The sequence below is a fragment of the Leopardus geoffroyi genome, chromosome C1 (assembly GCF_018350155.1).
Source record: "Leopardus geoffroyi isolate Oge1 chromosome C1, O.geoffroyi_Oge1_pat1.0, whole genome shotgun sequence".
In the NCBI taxonomy this organism is placed as follows: domain Eukaryota; kingdom Metazoa; phylum Chordata; class Mammalia; order Carnivora; family Felidae; genus Leopardus; species Leopardus geoffroyi.
The window spans coordinates 111,470,610-111,492,635 of record NC_059328.1 but is presented as its reverse complement, the minus strand read 5'-3'; the positions used below and the strand labels follow the sequence as shown (position 1 = coordinate 111,492,635).

At 44.7% G+C, this 22,026-nt stretch overlaps 1 protein-coding gene across 2 annotated transcripts in view; it reads left to right on the top strand.

Moving 5' to 3' along the window:
* The first annotated feature begins 12,877 nt into the window (after positions 1–12,877).
* The window catches only part of MYO7B (myosin VIIB), an 85,836-nt gene continuing 76,687 nt past the window's right edge, over positions 12,878–22,026 (top strand). For both annotated transcript variants that reach the window (XM_045479392.1, XM_045479391.1), the window contains exon 1: positions 12,878–13,015. The gene's annotated coding sequence lies outside the window, so the exon portion shown is untranslated. The remainder of the gene's footprint in view (positions 13,016–22,026) is intronic.

Sequence of the window (22,026 nt, the reverse complement as noted above, 5' to 3'; positions counted from 1 at the left end):
ATGATATTATACATGGAAAATCCAATAGACTCCACCAGAAGTCTGCTAGAACGGATACATGAATTCAGCAAAGTTGCAGGATACAAAATCAATGTACAGAAATCAGTTGCATTCTTTTTTTTTTTTAAATATTCCTCAACTCTCCCCTTTTTTTTTTTAATTTTTTTTTTCAACGTTTATTTATTTTTGGGACAGAGAGAGACAGAGCATGAACGGGGGAGGGGCAGAGAGAGAGGGAGACACAGAATCGGAAACAGGCTCCAGGCTCTGAGCCATCAGCCCAGAGCCCGACGCGGGGCTCGAACTCACGGACCGCGAGATCGTGACCTGGCTGAAGTCGGTCGCTTAACCGACTGCGCCACCCAGGCGCCCCAAGTTGCATTCTTATACACTAATAATGAAGCAACAGAAAGACAAATAAAGAAACTGATCCCATTCACAATTGCACCAAGAAGCATAAAATACCTAGGAATAAATCTAACCAAAGATGTAAAAGATCTGTATGCTGAAAACTATAGAAAGCTTATGAAGAAAATTGAAGAAGATATAAAGAAACGGAAAAACATTCCATGCTCATGGATTAGAAGAATAAATATTGTCAAAATGTCAACACTACCCAAAGCTATCTACACATTCAATGCAATCCCAATCAAAATTGCACCAGCATTTTTCTCGAAACTAGAACAAGCAATCCTAAAATTCATATGGAACCACAAAAGGCCCCGAATAGCCAAAGTAATTTTGAAGAAGAAGACCAAAGCAGGAGGTATCACAATCCCAGACTTTAGCCTCTACTACAAAGCTGTCATCATCAAGACAGTATGGTATTGGCACAAAAACAGACACATAGACCAATGGAATAGAATAGAAACCCCAGAACTAGACCCACAAACGTATGGCCAACTCATCTTTGACAAAGCAGGAAAGAACATCCAATGGAAAAAAGACAGTCTCTTTAACAAATGGTGCTGGGAGAACTGGACAGCAACATGCAGAAGACTGAAACTAGACCACTTTCTCACACCATTCACAAAAATAAACTCAAAATGGATAAAGGACCTGAATGTGAGACAGGAAACCATCAAAACCCTAGAGGAAAAAGCAGGACAAGACCTCTCTGACCTCAGCCGTAGCAATTTCTTACTTGACACATCCCCAAAGGCAAGGGAATTAAAAGCAAAAATGAACTACTGGGACCTTATGAAGATAAAAAGCTTCTGCACAGCAAAGGAAACAACCAACAAAACTAAAAGGCAACCAACGGAATGGGAAAAGATATTTGCAAATGACATATCGGACAAAGGGCTAGTATTCAAAATCTACAAAGAGCTCACCAAACTCAAATAACCCAGTGAAGAAATGGGCAGAAAACATGAATAGACACTTCTCTAAAGAAGACATCCGGATGGCCACCAGGCACATGAAAAGATGCTCAACGTCGCTCCTCATCAGGGAAATACAAATCAAAACCTCACTCAGATATCACCTCACGCCAGTCAGAGTGGCCAAAATGAACAAATCAGGAGACTATAGATGCTGGAGAGGATGTGGAGAAACGGGAACCCTCTTGCACTGTTGGTGGGAATGCAAATTGGTGCAGCCACTCTGGAAAACAGTGTGGAGGTTCCTCAAAAAATTAAAAATAGACCTACCCTATGACCCAGCAATAGCACTGCTAGGAATTTACCCAAGGGATACAGGAGTACTGATGCATAGGGGCACTTGTACCCCAATGTTTATAGCAGCACTCTCAACAATAGCCAAATTATGGAAAGAGCCTAAATGTCCATCAACTGATGAATGGATAAAGAAATTGTGGTTTATACACACAATGGAGTACTACGTGGCAATGAGAAAGAATGAAATATGGCCCTTTGTAGCAACATGGATGGAACTGGAGAGTGTTATGTATGCTAAGTGAAATAAGCCATACAGAGAAAGACAGATACCATATGGTTTCACTCTTATGTGGATCCTGAGAAACTTAACAGAAACAGAAAAAAAAAAAAAAAAAAAAAAAAAAGAGGTTAGAGTGGGAGAGAGCCAAAGCATAAGAGACTCTTAAAAACTGAGAACAAACTGAGGGTTGTTGGGGGGTGGGAGGCAGGGGAGGGTGGGTGATGGGTATTGAGGAGGGCACCTTTTGGGATGAGCACTGGGTGTTGTATGGAAACCAATTTGACAATAAACTTCATATATTGGAAAAAAATTTAAAAAAAGAAAAAAAATTGAAAAAAAAAAGAAAACAGAGACTCACTTGAAAGCTCATTAATAGCGGATAATGAGTCACTAAACACCGGTACCATGGCTTACCACATGGCCACTAATATAATTGAAGTGAAGTGAATCTTTAGCTCTCACGTGGATATCCACATTATATTAAGTAAAAAAAATACTCATAAAATGCTATAAATGGTATAACTTTATTTATGTGGACAACTAAAACAGCAAACCAAAACCCAACCTAACAATTCCTTAGTAAATATGAACAGAAAATGACTTTCCAACAAAGATTGAAAGGCCAAAAGCCATAAAAAATGGAAACATTTGACTATATTAAAATAAAAACTTAAAAGAAGTTTAATAAATTTAAATTTAATAAAAATTAAAATGTGCACATGGCAAAAACAACACACCGTTAGCCCAATCAAAATACAAATGATTAAGAAAAGAATTTTTTTTTCAACTCATATTAGAGACCAAGGGCTAATCTCCCTAAGAGATTATAGAAGAAATCAATAGGAAGACTAATAATAGACAAGTGGGTAAATAATGACAATTCACAGAAGATTAATGGCTCTAAGATACATGAAAAGATATTCACCCTAAAATAAGATAAAAGCAAAATAAGATAAAAGAAAATAAAGCATATTGAGATATTATCTTTGTAATACTTCTCAGATTACAAAAATCTGATTAACATTCTATTGATGAGACCATAGAGAAAGAGGCCCTTTCATCAGGTGCTGTGGGAGTATATTTGTACAGCCCTCTACAGAAGGCAGTTTGGAAATGTTTATAAAAATTACAAATGCATATGCCTCAGCAAATGTATCCTACAAATATACTTAACCATGTACAAGTTACATATCTACAAAAATTGCAGCACTACTTGCAAAATTTTGGAGATAACCTAAATATCCAAAAAGGAACGATCACAAAATTATGATATACTTATACAATGGAATATTATGTAGCTATAACAAAAAATGAGGAAACTCCCTTATGTACTGCTATAAAAAATTTTCTAAACTGGATTCAGTGAAAAAAATGCAAAATGCAGAACAGTGAATCCCATCTTTTGTGACAAGGGGAGGATAACATATGTTTGTTGTCGCTTCTAAGTATATTTTAAAAATTTGAAAATTCTATAAGAAACAATGTACCAGTTGTCTGTCGGGGGCCAGGAAAGAGGATGGGAAAAGGCTGTCAAGTTTTTTGTAACACATAATGCTTAGTTTTGGTCCATGTGATAACTTCTAGTTGATTCTATTTAATTTTGTCATGTCATATCAAATGATACAGCCCACTCATAGGTTACAGCCCATAATTTGAAAGCTAGAAGTTCCAGTCCTCACTTGCCCATGGTGTGGCAGCTACCCAGGTCAATTTGCTATGATTGGGCTTCATTTTCAATCCTGATGATCCAAGCAAAGATGTCTTCATGGACTCATCTGGTCTCACCTTGTATAGAAACCATACATGTGTGCGCTTCCCTGAGCAAAACCCCACTTCAATACATAATTATGGGTGTGTGACTGAAGAATTATTCAAGTTACAAAAAAAATTCTTTGTTTTTGTTTTGTTTCAGTTTGGTTTGGTTTGGGTTTGGGTTTGAGGTTCTTTTGTGGTGAGCTCCACATCACTGAAAGTGTGTAAGCAGAGACTGCCAGTGGTCATAAAGGAATTCAGCTTTGGAACCATGGTTGAACCAAGTGACTTTCATAGCCTTCTTTTTTTTTTTTTTTTTTTTACTATTCTTTAAAATTGTGGTAAAATACATATAACATAAAACTTGTCTTTTAAGCCATTTTTAAGTGCACAGTTCAGTGGTATTAATTACATTCACAAAGTTATGTAACCATCACCCTTATGTATTTCCAAATGTTTTCATCACTCCAAACAGAAACTCTGTATCCATTAAGCAGTAATTCCCCATTTTCCCTCCCCCACAGGCCCTGGTAACTTCTAACCTTTCTTTCTCAGTGAATTTGGTCATTCTATATGTTCCATGTAAGTAGAATCATACAGTATTTTGCCTTTTGTATCTGGCTTATTTCACTTAGCATATTTTCAAGGCTCATCAGTGTTGTCACATGTGTCAGGACTTCATTTTTTTTTTATGGATAAATAATATTCGACTGTATGTCTATACCACATTAAAAAATCCATTCTTATGGAAACTAATTTGACAATAAATTTCATATAATAAAAAATAAAAAAAAATCCATTCTTCTGCTAGTGGACACTTGAATAGTTTCCACCTTTTGCCTACTGTGAATAATGCTACTATGGATAGCAAAGTTGCAGAAGACATAAAACACAAACATTAGTTTCACTTATGTACACTAGTCATGAAAAAGAAGAAAAGAAAGAAAATTAAGAAAACAACCCATTTACAATAGTGTCAAAAAGAATTAAGTACTTAGGAATAAATTTAACCAAAGATGGGCAAGACTTGTGCACTGAAAACTATAAAACATTGCCAAAAGCAATAAAAGAAGATATAAATAAATGAAAAGGTATCTAATATTCATGGATCAGAAGACTTAATATTGTTAAGATGGTGATACTACCCAAAATGCACACTCCATGTAATCCCTATCAAATCTCAATGGCATTTTTATTTTGCAGAAATGGAAAAACCCATCCAAAAATTCATATGGAATTTCAAGGAACTCCTGAAGAGTCAAAATAATCTTGAATAAGAACAAAATTGGAGGATTCACACTTCCTAATTTCAAAATTTACTACAAAGCTACATTATCAAAACCGTATAGCATTGGCATAAAGATTGACATATAGGCCAATAGAATAAAGAGTCCAGAGATAAACCTTCACATCTATGGTCAACTGATTTTTTAAAAATTTTTGTATATTTATTTATTTTTGAGAGAGAGAGAGAGAGAGAGAGAGAGAGAATGAGCTGGGGCGGGGCAGAGAGAGAAAAGGGAGACACAGAATCTGAAGCAGGCTCCAAACTTCACACTGTCAGAACAGAGCCCAACACGGGGCTTGAATCCACGACTTGTGAGATCATGACCTGAGCAGAAGTTGGATGCTTAACCAACTGAGCTACCCAGGTGTCCCTATGGTCAACTGATTTTTGACAAGGGCGCCAAGACTATTCAATGAGAAAAGAACAGTCTCTTTAATAAACAGTGTTGGGAAAACTGGATATCCACATACAAAAAAAATGAAGCTGGACCTTTATCTTACACCTTATGCAAAAATTTAAAAGGATCAGAGACCTACATATAAGAGCTAGAGCCATAAGACTTTCAGAAAAAAAACTTAGAAGCAAATCTACATGACCTTGAATTTAGCAATGGTTTCTTGAATATGACACCAAAAGCAAAGGTAACAAAATTAAAAATACATAAAGTGGACTTCCTTTAAACTAAAACCTTCTGGGCATCAAAGGATCACTATCGGGGGAATGAAAAGGCAACCCACAGAATGGAAGAACACTTTTGCAAATCTGATAAGGGCTTTTAATATTTGGAATACATGAAGAACTTCTACAACTCAGTAACAAGAGGGAAAACACCCAATTTTAAATATAGGCAAAGGCCTTGAATAGACATTTTTCCAAAGAAGATATATGAGTGGCTAAAAAGCACACAGAAAGATGCTCAGCATCATTAGTCATTTTTAAAACATGCAAGTCAAAGCCACAATAGGATACCACTTCACACCAACTAGAATACCCATAACCAAAATAATGGAAACTAACAAGTGTTGAGGACGCAGAGAAATTGAAATCATACAGTTGTTCATGGGAATGTAAAATTTTACAGCCATTGTGAAAAGGTTTGGCTGTTCCTCAAAACGTTAAATATAAGATTACCGTATGACCCAACAATTCCACTTCTTGGTATACAACCCAAAGAATTGAAAATAGGGTCTCAACTGGAGTCTTTGGTTTTTAATACTTTTAATTTTGGAATGATTTTAGAACTACAGAAAATTTGCCAAAGTGGCATAGATTCGTATATCCCTTGCCCAGAGTCCTTGGTATTAACATCTGATATTACTGGTTATCATCACATTTGTCAAAATCAAGAAACCAACGCTGGCACATACTATTAACAAAACCATAGATTGTATTTAGATTTCAACTGTTTCTACACATGTCCTTTTTCTGTCCCAGCACCCCTTCCAGTACACCACATTGCATTTAACTGTCATGTCTCCTTAGTCTCCTCTGGTCTGAGACAGTTTCTTGAATTTCCCTTGTCTTTCATGATCTTGGCAGTTCTGAGGCATCCTGGTCAGGTGTTTGGCAGGATGTCCCTCAGTTTGGTTTGCCTGATGTTTTTCTCATGATTAGACTGGGGTTGAGGCTTTGGGCAAGAATACCACACAGTAAAGCACCCTTCTTATCACAGCCTAGGGACGACTTAATGCAAGTGATGCTAAACTTGGTCACTTCGTGGATGAGGAAAAATTAGTCTGCTGGGGCTGCTGTGATTAATAACACACACTGGGCAGCTTAACCAACAGGGATTTGTTTCCTCACAGTTCTGGATCCAAGGTCAATGTGGCCGCAGAATTCTCCCCCTGGCTTCTAGATGGCCACCTTCTCCCTCTGTCTTCACATGGTCTTTCTTTTGTGTATTTCTGTGACCTCACCTTTTCTTATAAGGACTTTGGTTAGTTTGGATTAGGACCACCCTAATGACCTCATTTCTCCTTAATTACCTCTTTTAAAGGCCATCTTTCCAAATACAGCACATTGTGAGGTATTGGGAAGATAGAGCTTCCACATGAAATCTGGGGGCACACCTTTCAGCCTATAACACTTGGAGCTAAGGTGGTATCTTCTAAGTCTCTCTAATGTTAAGTTACTATTTCTCGTTTTCCATTCTTTATTATTTGGAAGCAAATCACTAAGTCCAGCCCATAGGGGAGGTGTGTGGAATTCTTTGATTAGAAACAAACAAACATGGGGCACCTAGGTGGCTCAGTCGGTTGAGCGTCTGTCTGACTTCGGCTCAGGTCATGATCTCGCGGTCTGTGACTTCAAGCCCCAAGTTGGGCTCTGTGGTGACAGCTCGGAGCCTAGAGCCTGCTTCCGATTCTGTGTCTCCCTCTCTCTCTGCCCCTCCCCTGCTCATGCTCTGTCTCTCTGTCAAAAATAAATAAACATTAAAAAAATTTTTTAAAAGAAACAAATAAACAAAGAGAAGATTTCTTGGCAAGTTCCTTCCATTTGTCCTGTGCAAGGACTAAGGCATAGGGACTGTGTGAAGCCCCCTACACCCTAAAACCCAGGATGATTTACTGCAGAGCAGGGCCTTAGTAAACACCAACCAAGCAAGTGACTGAGTGACTGGGTCAGTAAGAGAGTTGCACAACAGACCACCTCGAGATCCCGACCTTCCTTTCGGCTCCAATAGTCTATTTGAAGACAGTTGATATTCTTGGGTCTTGGTTTAACAGCAAATGTAAAGCTGGAAAGATAATTATTTCAAGAGCAGATTCAAGAGAAATTTTAAGTTACTAGGGGTTGGTTATAATCTCTAGTTTTAGGGACTGTGCAAAAAAAGTGTTATTTTTTTCAAAACCAATCTAAAGCCACAGTGAATTTTCATGGACTGTTTGACATTTTTCCCCCTAGGGTGCTGGGTAGTACACATGTGCCAGCAACAAGAGCAAATCCTGCCCTACCCTACCTGCACAATATGTTTCCAACTGGTCTTCAGTTCCCTCAGTCAGTAGGTGTGAGTGACAGCTCCTCAGTGTCTAGCCAGCTTCAGATACTGGAACAGAAGGGATCGACACCATGGCCCCTGCCCAGAAGAGGCAGCAGGTTCAACTGGACGTACGAGCTAACATTCCTAGAACAATTATGGTTAAGATGGTGTGACTATTGGAAGCTCATTCATTACTCAAGTTTATGAGTTCTAATCCTGGCTCTGTCACTTTCTAGCTGTGTGACCTTGGACAAATTACTTAACCTCTCTGTGCTTCAACTTTCTCATCTACAAGTTGAGGATAATCATAGTATTTATCTCATAGAGTTGTTATGAGGATTAAATGTGTTTATACGTAAATAATACTTATTGGGAAATGATATAGGTGATAGTTATTATCTTTTTAAAAAATATTTATTTGGGGGGGAGCTCAAGTGAGGGAGGGGCCCAAAGAGGGGGACAGAGGATCCAAAGCAGGCTCCGTCCTGACAGGCTGACAGCAGTGAGCCCGATGTGGGGCTTGAACTCATGAACTGCAAGATCATGACCTGAGCTGAAGTCAGACACTCAACCGACTGAGCCACCCAGGTACCCCCATTATCTTTATTAGGCCCTGTGAAGATACAAAGAACCCTAACATTTGATTCTTGTCTTGAGAAACTTACAGTCCATCAGGAAGCCCTACTTTGAAAAAAATCCATGCTAAGAGGTAAATCATGTGATCTGTGTAACAAGTGCTGTAGAGCCTAGAGTGAACTATAGTAGTCCGGGCCAACTTCCCGGAAGAATATTTGAGCTGGTGTTTAAAGGACAAAGGCACATTTGGATGGGAGAGGGATCATGTTTTAATTATGGTAGCGTAACAACACATAACAAATGTCAGTGGCTTGACAGAAAAAAATGTATTTCTTGCTCTTGTAAATGGGCAGTGGGGTCAGTAGTGGGGTGGCGGTGGCACTCTGTTCCCAGCGGTCATTCAGGAACCCAGACTCCTTCCATATTGTGGCTTCAGCATTCCTTAGGGCCTCAGAATCCACTGCTGGATGCTCTGCATGTTACCAGCAGAGGGAAGAGAGAGAGCACAGGGTGTCACGGGGCCTGGAAGTGGAGCGCATTACTTACTTTCATTCTGTGGCCACCCCTGTGGGCAAGGTTGGAAAGAGTATCCCAGATATGGGACCAGAGGGAAGAGAAACTAGTCTTTATACACACACAGTATTCCAGCCAGGGTTAAGAACTCTATCCTAACGCTTCTCTTCTCAGAAATGAAACTCTTCACAATGCCCCACTCCCCCTCAACCTCTTCCAAGAGATGGACAAGGTATCATTACTATCATCACAATCTGCATCATCAACATCATTACCCAGGTCCCTTGGTTTATTGCGTTGCCACATAATCAAGTTTTGCCTTCTCCTCCAATTACCTTAACCTCCCCAGGGCAATCAAATTAGTCATCAGGATGCCATTCACCCTGCGCGTGGGGCAGAGGTCCCCAGAGGTTTGTGACTAGAGGCTCAGGTTTACGTACCAGGACCCAAGACTGAGATTTATCCCCCGGATTTCCTGCAGCTCTCCAGAAGGGAGAAAGTGACTCTTCTGTTTTGTGCCCCTGCTTTGCCCCTTCTGCTGCTTGGACAAATCTCTGGGTGGATTCCTCACAGGGGTTGTGATAATAAAGCACGATCAGGGATGAGTCATTTTCTTCTGGACTGAGCTGGCAGATGCCCCCCTGGTTCATGGGGACTTTGGATCCAAGTTCTGCCCAGTCCAGCAATGTCTATCTCATGGTCTCTGATCCAGGGAGGATGAAGTACTTGGGCTTGCCAGAAAATAGTCATTTCCTTGGCATGTCCTCCGGGGGCACCAGTCCGATAGCCCCTTCTCTGCAGCCTCCATATCTTATTCTGAGCGTATCTTTCTGCCATTCCAGGAGGCCAAGTGCGGGGTCACCCCTTCCAAGAGGACATCCCCTTCTGGCCCTTGATGTTCTCCTCTTTCAGTCTCAACTGCACCTGGACCTATGAGCTATACTTTGGTTCTCAGGTGGGAATGGTTTTGTCCCCCAGGAGTCGTCTGGCAATATTTGGACACATTTTGATAGCACAGGGTGGGGGGATGCATCTAATGGGGAGAGAGTCCAGGGTTCCTGCTAAACATCTCACAGTGCATAGGACAGCTGTTCCCAACCTGCCAACAAAGAATGTCAATAGTGCCAAGATTGAGAAACTCTGAACTGCACAGATAAAGTGAGTCATGTGGTATACACTTCTGTACTGTGCATAATTGTGTTTCCAGGGAGGCATTTAAGCCCCGCACATTCCCAGATATTCCTTGCCCTTGAACCTCAGAGACCACAGAAATGAAAGTCTCTTCTGATCCTGGGCCAGGGCAAGCAAGTTGGAGAAGCACCCCTCCTGAAAATTTCTAAAAGGAATATGTCTCCTCCATCCCTGGGGGTTGGGGGAGGAGGGAGTCCAGGTTTGTTTGAGGGTTGATGTACAATGAGCACTGGCCTTGGAGTCAGGTAGATCTCGATTCAAATCTTGCCCGTGACACCTTTAGCTGTGTGATGTACACAAGTTTCTTAACCTCTTTGGTTTTAACTTCCCGACTATGAAATGAGGATAGGCACCCTAACTTGTAGGGTTGTGATGAGGCTATGTGATGGCACCTGCATAGAGCCCAGCACCTAGGAAGCACTCCATAAGTGCTAGTTCCCTGAGACTGAGAATTCTAAAACATTCTAAAGAGCAACTCAGCCACAGAGACCTATGCGGCCAGCTGTGTTATTTTATAGAGTTAATGGGTAACTTGGCTGCTGTAGGCTAGAGGGGAAGATCAGGGCCATCAGGAAACAAGCAACTTCAGGTCGCTCCAGGATGTGCTGGTAGAGGTACAGTGAAATGCTCCTTATACTCTGTTTCGGTTGCTATGGCAATATTACAACGGGCTTGATCATTGGACAGAAACACAATGACGCATAAGTTGTCCTACGGAGGCATTTGGGCTCAGCTCAAAAACGTATTTTTAGAAATTCACAAAATATCTGTGTCTTGGGGAGAATTGTGGCAGTTACATTAGGCTGCCTAAGAGCCAAGTCTGGTCACAGGTGTGACAAACAGGAAGAGCCTGCCCCGACTGCCATCAGCCCCTCTTCCTGATTTCCTGGGCTTGGGGTACCTCAGCAGTGGAAACTGTGTGCCCTGCCAGCTCACACAGCAGCCAGGCCAGGTCCCTGCAGTGACATGCACACCGTTTTGCTGGGTGTGCATGCCCCTTGTTTCAATAAGTTCCCTTCTTTAGCCTTCCTGTAGCGCCATCATGCAAACAGGGCTGTGAGCACAGATTCATTCATTGCAGTGTTGTGGGTAATAGCAAAGCATTGGGTGCCTGCCGATGTCCATCCAGGGAGGATGATTACACAAATGATGGGACATTTATAGGAGGGACTTGAATGCTGTCCTTAAAGACAGGTGATTAAATTTGGTACAGCGTAGGAAAATGCTTATGATATAAATGTCAAATGTGAAAAACAAAGTGGGAAAGAAGTTTGTAGGTATCCAAAAGGTGTTTCTGTCAAATTCTGTTTAACACAGACTCTGACTAGAGATATAAATTGCTTTCTTCGGCACAAATATTCTGTTCTGCTTTTTTCTTTTATGAGGGCAAAGGAAGAGGGCCATAGAGGACCCAGCCTGGTGCAGGGGGTCCCAGAGCAAGGAACTCACCATTTCTGGGAGCTGCAGCTCACCAACCCCACGGGAGTGAAATGGTGTCTAACCCAGAGAGGCTACATGCCATGTGAGCCCCCACCCCACCCCCAAACCAAGTGTTGGCCCAGAAACTGGCTGAGACTTTAAGGGGGCAAGAGGCTAGCTGGTGCCAAGGTAGGACTCACAGGGAGTGGGTGGGGGGCGGCTGAAAGTCTCAGAGCACACGCTTCCTCCAAATGGCCCCTTGGTTGGTCATCCCCCAACTCGTTCCCTACCTCTGGCATGGGCTACCTGGTTGTAAGCTGTTTCAGCAGCAGGAGCGTTCAGCAGAGGAGAGCTGGGACTGCAAGTGGTCCCTGCGGGAAGCCCAGGAAGCCCTCGGGCAGTGGTGACCTCCGTCTGGGACCATCTCTGCAACCAGTCTACTTTACCCTTCTCTCTCCACCAACACTTGGCTCCTGTCTCCAAAAGAGGCCGAGGTCAGGGTTGCCACCTGCCGGGGCTCAGCTCTATCTGAAAGGTGAGAGGGGCTTCCCACACCTCGGCCTGCAGTTCCCAAGTGCCTCCCAAACCCTGGGCCTGGGAAGGAGCCTGCCTGGCTCTAGTGGGACCAACTGTGAGCACCATCCCAAGGGATCTCTTCACCCAAGAGAAGGGCTGCAGCTGAATAGTCCCTCCTGTGGACTCCCCTTCCACCTGCCTTCAAAGCCCCCACACTCACACTTTCAGGGATTGCCTCCCCCTACAGCATGGCCTCTCCCCGTGCACACCGCTTGAAAGGTCTGTATTAGCCTCACTGCAGAACCCCCCCTTCCCTCGAGCCCCAGCTCAAGCCAGCTGCCCCTGCTTCCGGGGACCCCACTGAAAACCTAGTTGTGCTAATGGCCTTTAGTTTCGTTATAGGCTTCCTAGCCTCTCCTGTGTGTGTGCCCCAATTAGGACACGGGATGTTTGGGAGCAGAGGTCCTGCATGGGTGTCTTTGGAGTCCCTGTGATGCCCAGGAATATGCTGAACTCCCTTGATTGATCAGCTGATTGTCACCATGGGGTTGGCTGGTGGCCAGCAACAGGTGCATGGAGTGCGGGCTCTGATGACCTGTGGGGAGTCTTCGCTGAAGAGGCCAGGGTTAAAGATCAAGCTGCTGTGAGGCTCTGCTGGCTGGGGCTGCCATGTGGGAGGGGATGGGGCCCAGGACAAAGTCCTGTAATAAATTACGTGGGGCCAGACTGCTGGGCCATTTCCTCTTGGGTCCCTTCTGCGTCTTCCTCCTCTCCCTTACTTTCTGACACGCCCAGAGCCCTGGCACTGCCTCGTTTCCCTGCTCTTTCGGAGTGCCCAGGGTGGAGGGGAAGGGAGTCAGCGAGACCCCTGTCCTGAGAAGGTAGGGGAATACGGGGGCTTCTCTGCCAGCCAGCTGCACCGGTGGGGGGGCTGGGAGGGCTATGTTCTGCCAGCTGGGAAGATGGGAGGAGGGAGTCACCCCTCGGGAGGAGGGTTGCGGGGGGGTGGGGGACTGGGGGGCTGTGTTCTGCCAGCTGGGAGGATGGGAGGAGGGAGTCCCCACTCGGGAGGAGGGTCGCGGGGGCGGGTGGGAGGTGGGCTGGGAGGCACGACTTGGCGAAGCCCGGCAGGGTAGACTTGGAAACAAGGTGGGAAAGGCCTGAGAAGTAGAGAGCCAGAGATTCCTTTCAGGAGCCTAGAAACCAGGAACACCAGCCCAGAGATTTGTTCCATCAGGATGCAGGGCCGGCCTGGGGGCTGAGGAGGAGGAGGAGGAACAGGAGGAGGAGGAGGGAAGCCTACTGGCCCTCTTCTGTAAGAAGGTGGACTCACTGGCAGGGGGGATGGCGGGGGTGGGAGGCGGCCGGCCGGCTACCCTAGCCAGCAGCCTTCTCATAGCAGGAGGACTCACCGAGGAGGAACCATAGGGCGTAAGGGACTGCCTGGGCACCGATCACCTGGCACCTGACAGACGTCAGCTGTGCCACATGTGCCATCGCACTGCGCCCTCACAGCACACTGGTGTTATTGCCTCCATTTTATGGACAAGGAGACTGAGGACCATGGAATGGGGCGCAGAGTCGAGACTGGACTCCAGGGCCCAGGCTCCTGTGACTCACCTGTGTATCATCTTGGACAATTGCAGGCAGTTGTGTCAATCACCTCTGAAAGGCTTGGGCCCCTGGGGAGAGGCAGGACCCTGCCAGCCTGGCCCCAAAGCCTCCTGGGTGGGAGTGTTGGGTTGTTGGGGCCCCAGGGGGCTGGGGGAGGGTTTTTTCTTACTTGAGCTGCCAGCGTGCTGGGCATCCATCCCTATTTCACAGATGAGAAAATCTGAGATGCAGAGTAGGAGGGTCTGGCAGCCAGAGGAGTGGGGCCCCATCCTAAATCTTCTAAGTTGGGTATGTTTGTTCCCCACAGCCAGGCCTCCCCCTGAGTCCACACTCTGTAACTCTGGACTTGAATTTTGTTCTAACCCATAAAACCCCAAAACTCCATTGCAGATTTTAGTTCAAAGAAAACCAAAACTCTGCACGGGGCTGGCTCTCTGGGCCTGCAGCACGTGGCCCCAGGAAATCTGTTTTGAACGACTCAGCTCAATAGCACTTCCTGCAGGAAGCCTTCCCCACCGCCCAGGACCTGCCGGGCACCCTGCTGACTAGCCCTCAGGTGCCTCTTCCCAGAGGACCTGTGTCCGTGTCTGGCTTGGGTCCTGGGGTATTCTCACTCAGGCACGGGGCGAGGCACAGCTCTGTGGGGAAGTGATGCGGCACGATGAACACTCCCAGTTACCCAGTTGCATCTATGTCACAGCACGCTTTTCACATCTTGCACCACATCTCTTGCTTCCATGGTGTCACTCAGTCCACATGACATGCTGCGGTGAGGAAGAGCAGGAATTGCAAGCTTTTCGCAAAAGAGGGCGTTGAGATGAAGGAGGATAACATTCTTTGCCTTGGACCACTGAATATGAGTACCCGGAGGTGCACAGGCTGGATCTCCTCGAGGATCTGTCCCCTGCCCCCACCCAGGGCGTGGCAGAGGACAGGCACTGGGGAAGATACATTGAAGGAATGCAGTAGCTAGTAGCAAGCAAAGCTAGGAACGAAGTCTAGTTTTCTATCCAATGCCACTTGGGACTCCCTTGCCTACCTCCTCAATCAAACAGCGTGCACTGTGTTCCTTCACTGCTGGGCTGGTGAGGTGAGACTGTGTGAAGGAAAAGTGACCCCACCAGGGGCATAGACCACACAGGCATCAAGAAGTCAGAGGAGGAGATGGCTGGGGCTGAGTCCAGGGTGGGAAGGAGAAAGAGTGACAGAGAAGGAGGCGAAGGGACACAGATGGGCTGTGTAGGAGAGGATGGCTTGATGTCAGTGCTGGAGAACTGGGATGTTCCAGGCCAAAGAAGTGGCATCACAAAGATCTGGTCTGGGTACAGCCAGTTCCTGCCAGGAGCTGAGTGTGGGAGGAGGGAAGCAGTAAATGCTCCTTCCATGATGACAGAACTGCGCTGTCCAACACAGTAGCCACAAGCCACATGTGGCTACTGAGCACCTGAAGTGTGGTTGGCATGACTGAGGAATTGAATTTCTAATTTCAACTACAATGAATTTAAATGTACACAGTCACATGTGGCTAGTGGCTACCATATTGGACAGTGCAGTCCTAGAGAGTGCAGCGTATCAGACCAAGGGGAGAGGTGAAGTAAAATAAACAAGGACGTCACAGCCAGACGAGCAGGGGTTCAAATCCTGACTCAGCCACCTACTAAGTGTGGGACCTGAAGCCCCAGTGTCTTCATCTGTCAAATGGAACCATGTCAGTTACCATGTAGCATTGTTGTGTAGGTCGAATTAATGAACTACTGTTGGGAAACTCTTAGCAGCGTTCCTGAGTACAGTCTGAGCCCCTACTCTGTTCTGTGGGGAGGGACAGAGTGCAGAGGGCAGGCAAAGGAACCACAGCACAGTGGAACAGTGTATGTTAGTCTGTAAATCTCTCAGTGATCACCTGCCTTATTCAAAAAGTAAACAAAAGAGAGTCACTTGAGGCAGCTTACAGAGATACCTAGAATGCAACAAAAATCAAAAATAAAATAAAGGAGAAAGCAAGAGGAAGAATAATTAAGGTAGCAAAGCACAATTTAACTCTCTTAGAGGAAGGCTAGTAAATGAAGTTCCAGTATATTTGCTAGACATAGCCACCACGTTCATTGTGAGAGTCCTGGTGGGCAATGCAAAAACGAAAATGTAAGCAGTGCCGAGTTTAAACATGCCCTTGTTAAGAACAAGCTAGTGTCTGAGAAGAAGCCCGGCTTTCCTGATGGGATATCATGAAGGGGATACCAAGCAAGGGAATACCATTGGCAAAAATAGTAAATTCAGGAGGGCTTCTCAAGGGCCCTCTCTTCTGAGGTCTCTCTGGGCAGGCTGGCACTCTGCCACAGCAAAGCTCTGAGAAGGTCTTCTCTGGGAGAGTGAAAACCATGAGTTTCAACGCAGGCCAGGGTCTTCTGGAGCCAGAGAAGGTAGACATTAGCTAGAATGGCCGAGGACAGAGTCAGGGAGGCTGCAAGGAAACACTCAAGCCAGGTCTGAAGGAGTGGGCCAGAGATGAGGCCGTAGAGGCGGGCACTTGACCTGTACCTGCAGGGAGCTCTAGAGGCTTGTGTGTCAGGTGTGCAGGGAGGAGGGATAAACCTAGTGTAAGGCCCCGGGAGGGTCTAGGAGCCAGGTTCTGAGAAAGCAAGGTCTCTCAGCTGGACGTGAGCGCACACAGCAAGGTTTTTGGCCGTAGGGGTGGCCAGGCCCTGTGCCCACTAGGGCAGGATGGGACGGAAGCCTATAGCTTCACACCCTCAACTCTGGCCTTATCTGGGCAAAAGAGAAGGGATCCCTGGTGAGGACCCAGGAGCATCATGTCTCTGGGCCGGGGGTACCTCTTGGGGACATATACCTCCTGAACTGCCAGTCACATGGTATTCACAGGAACGCCACCCCACTGATATCGCCCCACATGCCAGCCAATCTTGTGTGGTGGGACTCCCTTTCAATGGAGGGTGTGTCCCTCTGGGCTCTGGGCTTTGGAGAGGGGTTGAGCCATCCTGGCTGCATCAGGGCACACGGAGAGGCTCAGAGTCGGGGTTGACAGGCCCTGTCCCAGTGTGCACTGCCAAAGCAGCACTACTTTGAGCTCCCGCCTCGATGGTGCTGCTATCAGCTCCTCCCGGCCCTCCCCGTCACCGAGCTTGGTGGCTGATCGAGAAGGGAGTAGGATTTCAGGCAGCCAGACAATGCCATAGACAGCAACGCAAAGAATAAAAGCAAAATAAATAAAAATATATGGATATAGAAACGCCAAACATAACAGAAAGGAGCAAAATGTGAAGGAAAATTCTTCCCCCACCTTCCTCCCTCTATACCCCATGCCAATCCTCAGTTCCAGAAGAAACCACTGGTAACAGTTCAATATAATTACCTCTAAAAAGGATGTATTTCCATCTTTAGATATATGCATCTTCCATATGTTTAAACAAAAATAGCATGATACTATAAAAGATAGCTCACTTTTATTTCATACTCAAATATCAACACACATACTAGATCAAAGCATCTGAAACTACCAATATTTGATTGTCTTGAGTGTCTGCAGTGGGATGGTCTAGTCAGAGTCCCTGTCACCTGCTGGACTGTGCTGCCTTCCACTGAGTGGTGGCCTCTTTCACCTACACCAGCCCATTTTTGTTCCTGTTTGGAGTGACAGATTCCACATCAGACACCCTTGGCTCTGGAGGAGTTGGCTGGTTGCACAGGGTAACTTCCAAGCCTCTCAATCCCTCACCCAGATCCAGACACCCTTTCTGCATCCCTTCATTGGCAACCCTCCAGGGTAGCGTCCCCCCTCTGGACTAGCTTCCCATAGACCAGAGAGTCCGTGTGTGTTTTGCTTCTCAGACCGCAGTCTCCTGTTCGGTGCCCCATATACCACATGGCACACAGCCCCTCCTAGTCCCAGGAACATTTTGACTCTCTCCCCAACTCCACCTCCCCACTCACCTTTCAGCATTTCTTTACCTCTTCTCCCATACTCCACTTCAGTGATACTCAGAAGCCCATGATAGTGGTGTGGCTTTAGACATCCTACAGCTCTGAGGAGGGCTTTGGTAACCAGCAGCTCACCCTTCTCCTCTCAGGTGATGGTCACCCCCATTCTGGTGCCTTAGGTTCAGTACACCCTGGGGCCAGTGCAGGACACTGACCCTGGTGGGCTCAGCAGCACACTGACCTACTTCAGGGCTGGGCAAGGGGCCTGAGCTAAGAAGAAAGCATCTCACTAACAAGAAGTAGGAACTTACAAATACTCTGAGGGCTTTCCCTCAGGGGCAACACCATACTTACTTTCCTGGGATGGGGGGGGGGGGGGCATGGCTGCTCCCATCTTCCTGGTGGCCATCCATCCATCTACCCACCCACCCACTCATTTATCCATCCATACATTCAGCAAGCATATTGTGAGCCCCTACTGGAATGAGTAGGGCATAGTTCTGTTCTTAAGATTCTTGCAAGTGTGGGAGAGACACAGTGACACATAAAAACAGCAATAAGAACTGAGGTAGAAAATTATAGCGGCAGCATATGAGGGTGTGTGTACCTGTGTGTGGGTACATACAGGCATGCACATGTGTTCCTTCCAAACTCCTATCAGATGAAGTACACAGACACCAAAGTGAGACAGAATGCAGGGGTGGGGGTGGGGGGCTCCTGGAACTGCATGAAATTTGGTGTGGCCTCTGGGAGGAGAGGTGAGACACAAGGCTGAAATCTAGACAGGTCATGATCCCGAAGGACCTGAATGCCATAAGGATATGACACATATGCTCCTGGCTATGGAGAGGTATGATATGGTCAGTTTTTTGTATCTTTTAAAGATCACTTGGTTGGTAGAATGGAGAATAATTTTTGGAGAGGCCAGGAAGCATGTCTACCTGGGAGGCTTCCTGTCTGTCAAGTGAAGGATGACAGGGGACTAAGAGATGGGCAGGAGGCTACACAGACTGTAGTTTTTCCTTTCTTTTAGTGTCTTTTATCTGGCTTTGGTATTAGGGTAATGCTGGCTCAGAATTAGGAAGTGTTAGGAAGTGTTTTCTGTGCTTCCGTTTCCTGGGAGATGTTGTAGAGAATTGGTACCATTTCTTCCTTAGATGTTTAGTGGAATTCATTGGTGAAACCATCTAGGCCTGATGCTTCTTTTTTGACAGGTTGTTAATTATTGATTCTATTTCTTTCATAGATATAGGCCTATTCAGATTGTCTATTTCTTCTTGTGTGAGTTTTTGACAGTTCTGTCTTTCAGGGAATTGGTCTATTTTATCTAAATTTACCAAATTTGTAGATATCTAGTTGTTTATAATATTCCTTTTTTATCCTTTTAATGTCAATGGGATCAGGTCAACTATCCTCCAGATGTCCCTCTTTCATTTCTGATATTATAAATTTGTGTCTTCTCTCTTTTTTTCTTGATTAGCTTGGCTAGAGGTTTATCAGTTTTATTGGTGTTTTCAAAGAACAAGGTTTTGGTTTCATTGATTTTCCCTATTGATTTCCTATTCTCAAATTTGGGATTTCTGCTCTAATTTTTATTGTTTCTTTTTTTTTCTTCTTGCTTTAGGATTATATTGCTCTTTTTTATCTAGTTTCCTAGGGTGGAAACTCAGATTATTAGTTTTAGATCTTTCTTCTTTTTAATTTTTTTTAAAGGTTTTGTTTTTAAGTAATCTCTACCCCCAATATGGGGCTTGAACTCACAACCCCTGACTGAGCCAGTCAGGCACCCCTTAGAACTTTCTTCTTTTTTAAAAAAAATTTTTAAAAATGTTTTAATTTATTTTTGAGACAGAGAGAGACAGAGCATGAGCAGGGGAGGGGCAGAGAGAGAGGGAGACACAGAATCTGAAGCAGGCTCCAGGCTCTGAGCTGTCAGCACAGAGCCCGACGAGGGGCTCGAACTCACGGGCTGTGAGATCATGACCTGAGCTGAAGTCGGACGCTTAAACAACTGAGACACCCAGGCACCCACCTTCTTTTTAAATATAGTCTTTCAATGTTATATATTTCCCTCTAAGCATAGCTTTCACTACATCCCACAAATTTTGATAAGTTGTATTTTCATTTTCATTTAGTTGAAAACATTTAAAATATTTCTTAAGACTTCTTTGATTCATGTGTTAATTATAAGTATGTTTCTTAATCTCCAAGTATTTTGGGATTTTTCTATTTTGATTTAATTTAATTCCATCATGGTCTGAGAGCAGACATTGTATGATTTCTATTCTTTTAAATTTGTTCAGGTATGTTAATGGCTCAGAATATGGTCTATCTTGGTGAATGTTCCACATGAACTTGAAAAACATGTATATTCTGCTGTTGTTGGCTGAAGTATTCTACCAACATCAGTTACATTCAATTGATTGATGATGCCATTGAATTTGATGATGTCCTTACTGATTTTCTGCCTGCCAGATGTGTCAGTTGTTGATAGAGGAGTATTAAAGACTCCAACTATAATAGTGGACTCATCTTTTTCTCCTTGTAGTTCTACCTATTTTTGCCTCATGTATTTTGATGCCCTGCTTTTAGGTACATACATGTTAAGTAATGTCATGTCTTCTTTGAGAATTGGCCCTCCTGGGCCAATTTATTGTTGTTTCTTTGTTTGTTTGTTTATTCATCTATTTTTGAAAGAGAGAGAGAAAGTGCACAAATGAGCTAGGGGCCAAGAGAGAGAGAGGAAGAGAGAGAAGTGGCTCTTCCAAAGTGGGGCTCACGCTCACCCAAAATGGGGATTGTGTTCATGAACTGTGAGATCATGACCTGAGCCAAAGTCAAATACTTAACTGACTGAGCTACCCAGGCACCTCTGTTGTTTATAATTATGTAATGCCCTATTTATTCCTCATAATTCTCCTTGCCCTGGAGTCTGCTCTGTCTGAAATAACCAAAGCTACTCCAGCTTTCTTTTGATTAGTGTTAGCATGGTATATCTTTCTTTATCTCTTTATTTTTAATCTGTCTTTATTTTTAAAGTGGGTTTCTTGTAGACAACATATAGCTGGGAACCTCAAGTTTTAATAGATGAAATCTTCAAATGAAAGCGGTCATTTAAAGATGGGGATAATAGGATGACTCAAACGTTTAAAAAAATTTTTTTATGTTTATTTATTTTAGAGAGAGAGAGAGCACGAGCTGGGTCAGGGCAGAGAGAGAAGGAGACAGAATCTAAAACAGGCTCCAGGCTCTGAGCTGTCAGCATAGAGCCCAACGTGGGGCTCAAACCCACAAACCATGAGATCATGACCTGAGCCGAAGTCGAACACTCAACTGACTGAGCCACCCAGGCACCCCATGATTCAAACGTTTTATTCACAATTGCTAATAGCATTCACTGGGATAAAGAATGCATGGAAAAGAGCAGATGTGGAAACAGAGGAGATGAGTTGCTGTCGTCATGCTGAGTTTAATGTGTCCATAACCTATCTGCTGGACATATCCAGAAAATGGGGCTTTGGTAGACCTGGAGTTCAGGAGAAAGGTGGGGATTGGAGACATTGATTTTGGACCTGGAAGTGCTTTAATCCTGGCAGTGGCCCTGGAAGAGGGTGGGAATGCACAAGGGGGATGTGCAACCTGAAAGAGAATAGAATGGGGGTCACCAGATCAGGGAGAATTCTTTGGTTTCAATGACTTAGCTCAAATAATCAAAGTACAAAAAGTCAGAGACAGAATTTCTGTCCTTTGTCTCCTTCTAACTCCCAACTTTACTCTCCCAAGGCAGCTGTTTTCGGGACATTAAGACAGTAACCTCTGGCAATTTTGGAATCACACTTCAAATTTTCGTGGCTGGAAAGAAAACCAACCCCCAGTTCCAATTAGAACATCTCAGGGAAAGCCTGTGGTTGGCCCTTGCTTGAGTCATAGTCTGGTTCTGGGTACCATGATTTATGTCATTGACAGTCCTTATCCGGAACACAGTTTGGACAAAGGAGGGAGAATTTCCCTGAAAAGAACAGAGGAAGGCACTTCAAGCAGACCAAAACAATCAGCATCTCCCTCAGACAGGAAGAGGTCAAAGTGAAGGGAAAGGCCCTAGGAGGAGATTGGGGGCCATATTCTTATGGCATTCAGGTCCTTCAGGATCATGACCTGCCTGGATTTCAGGCTTGTATCTCACCTCTCCTCCCACAGGGTACAGCAAATTTCATGCAGTTCCAGAGGTTGATTTACCCTTTGGTGTCTGTGTACTTCATCTGATATGAGTTTGGAAGGAACACATGTGCATGCCTATACCCCTGGAAGGCAGCCAGGAGCTGGGGGCAGGTTTGAAAGGAGGTAG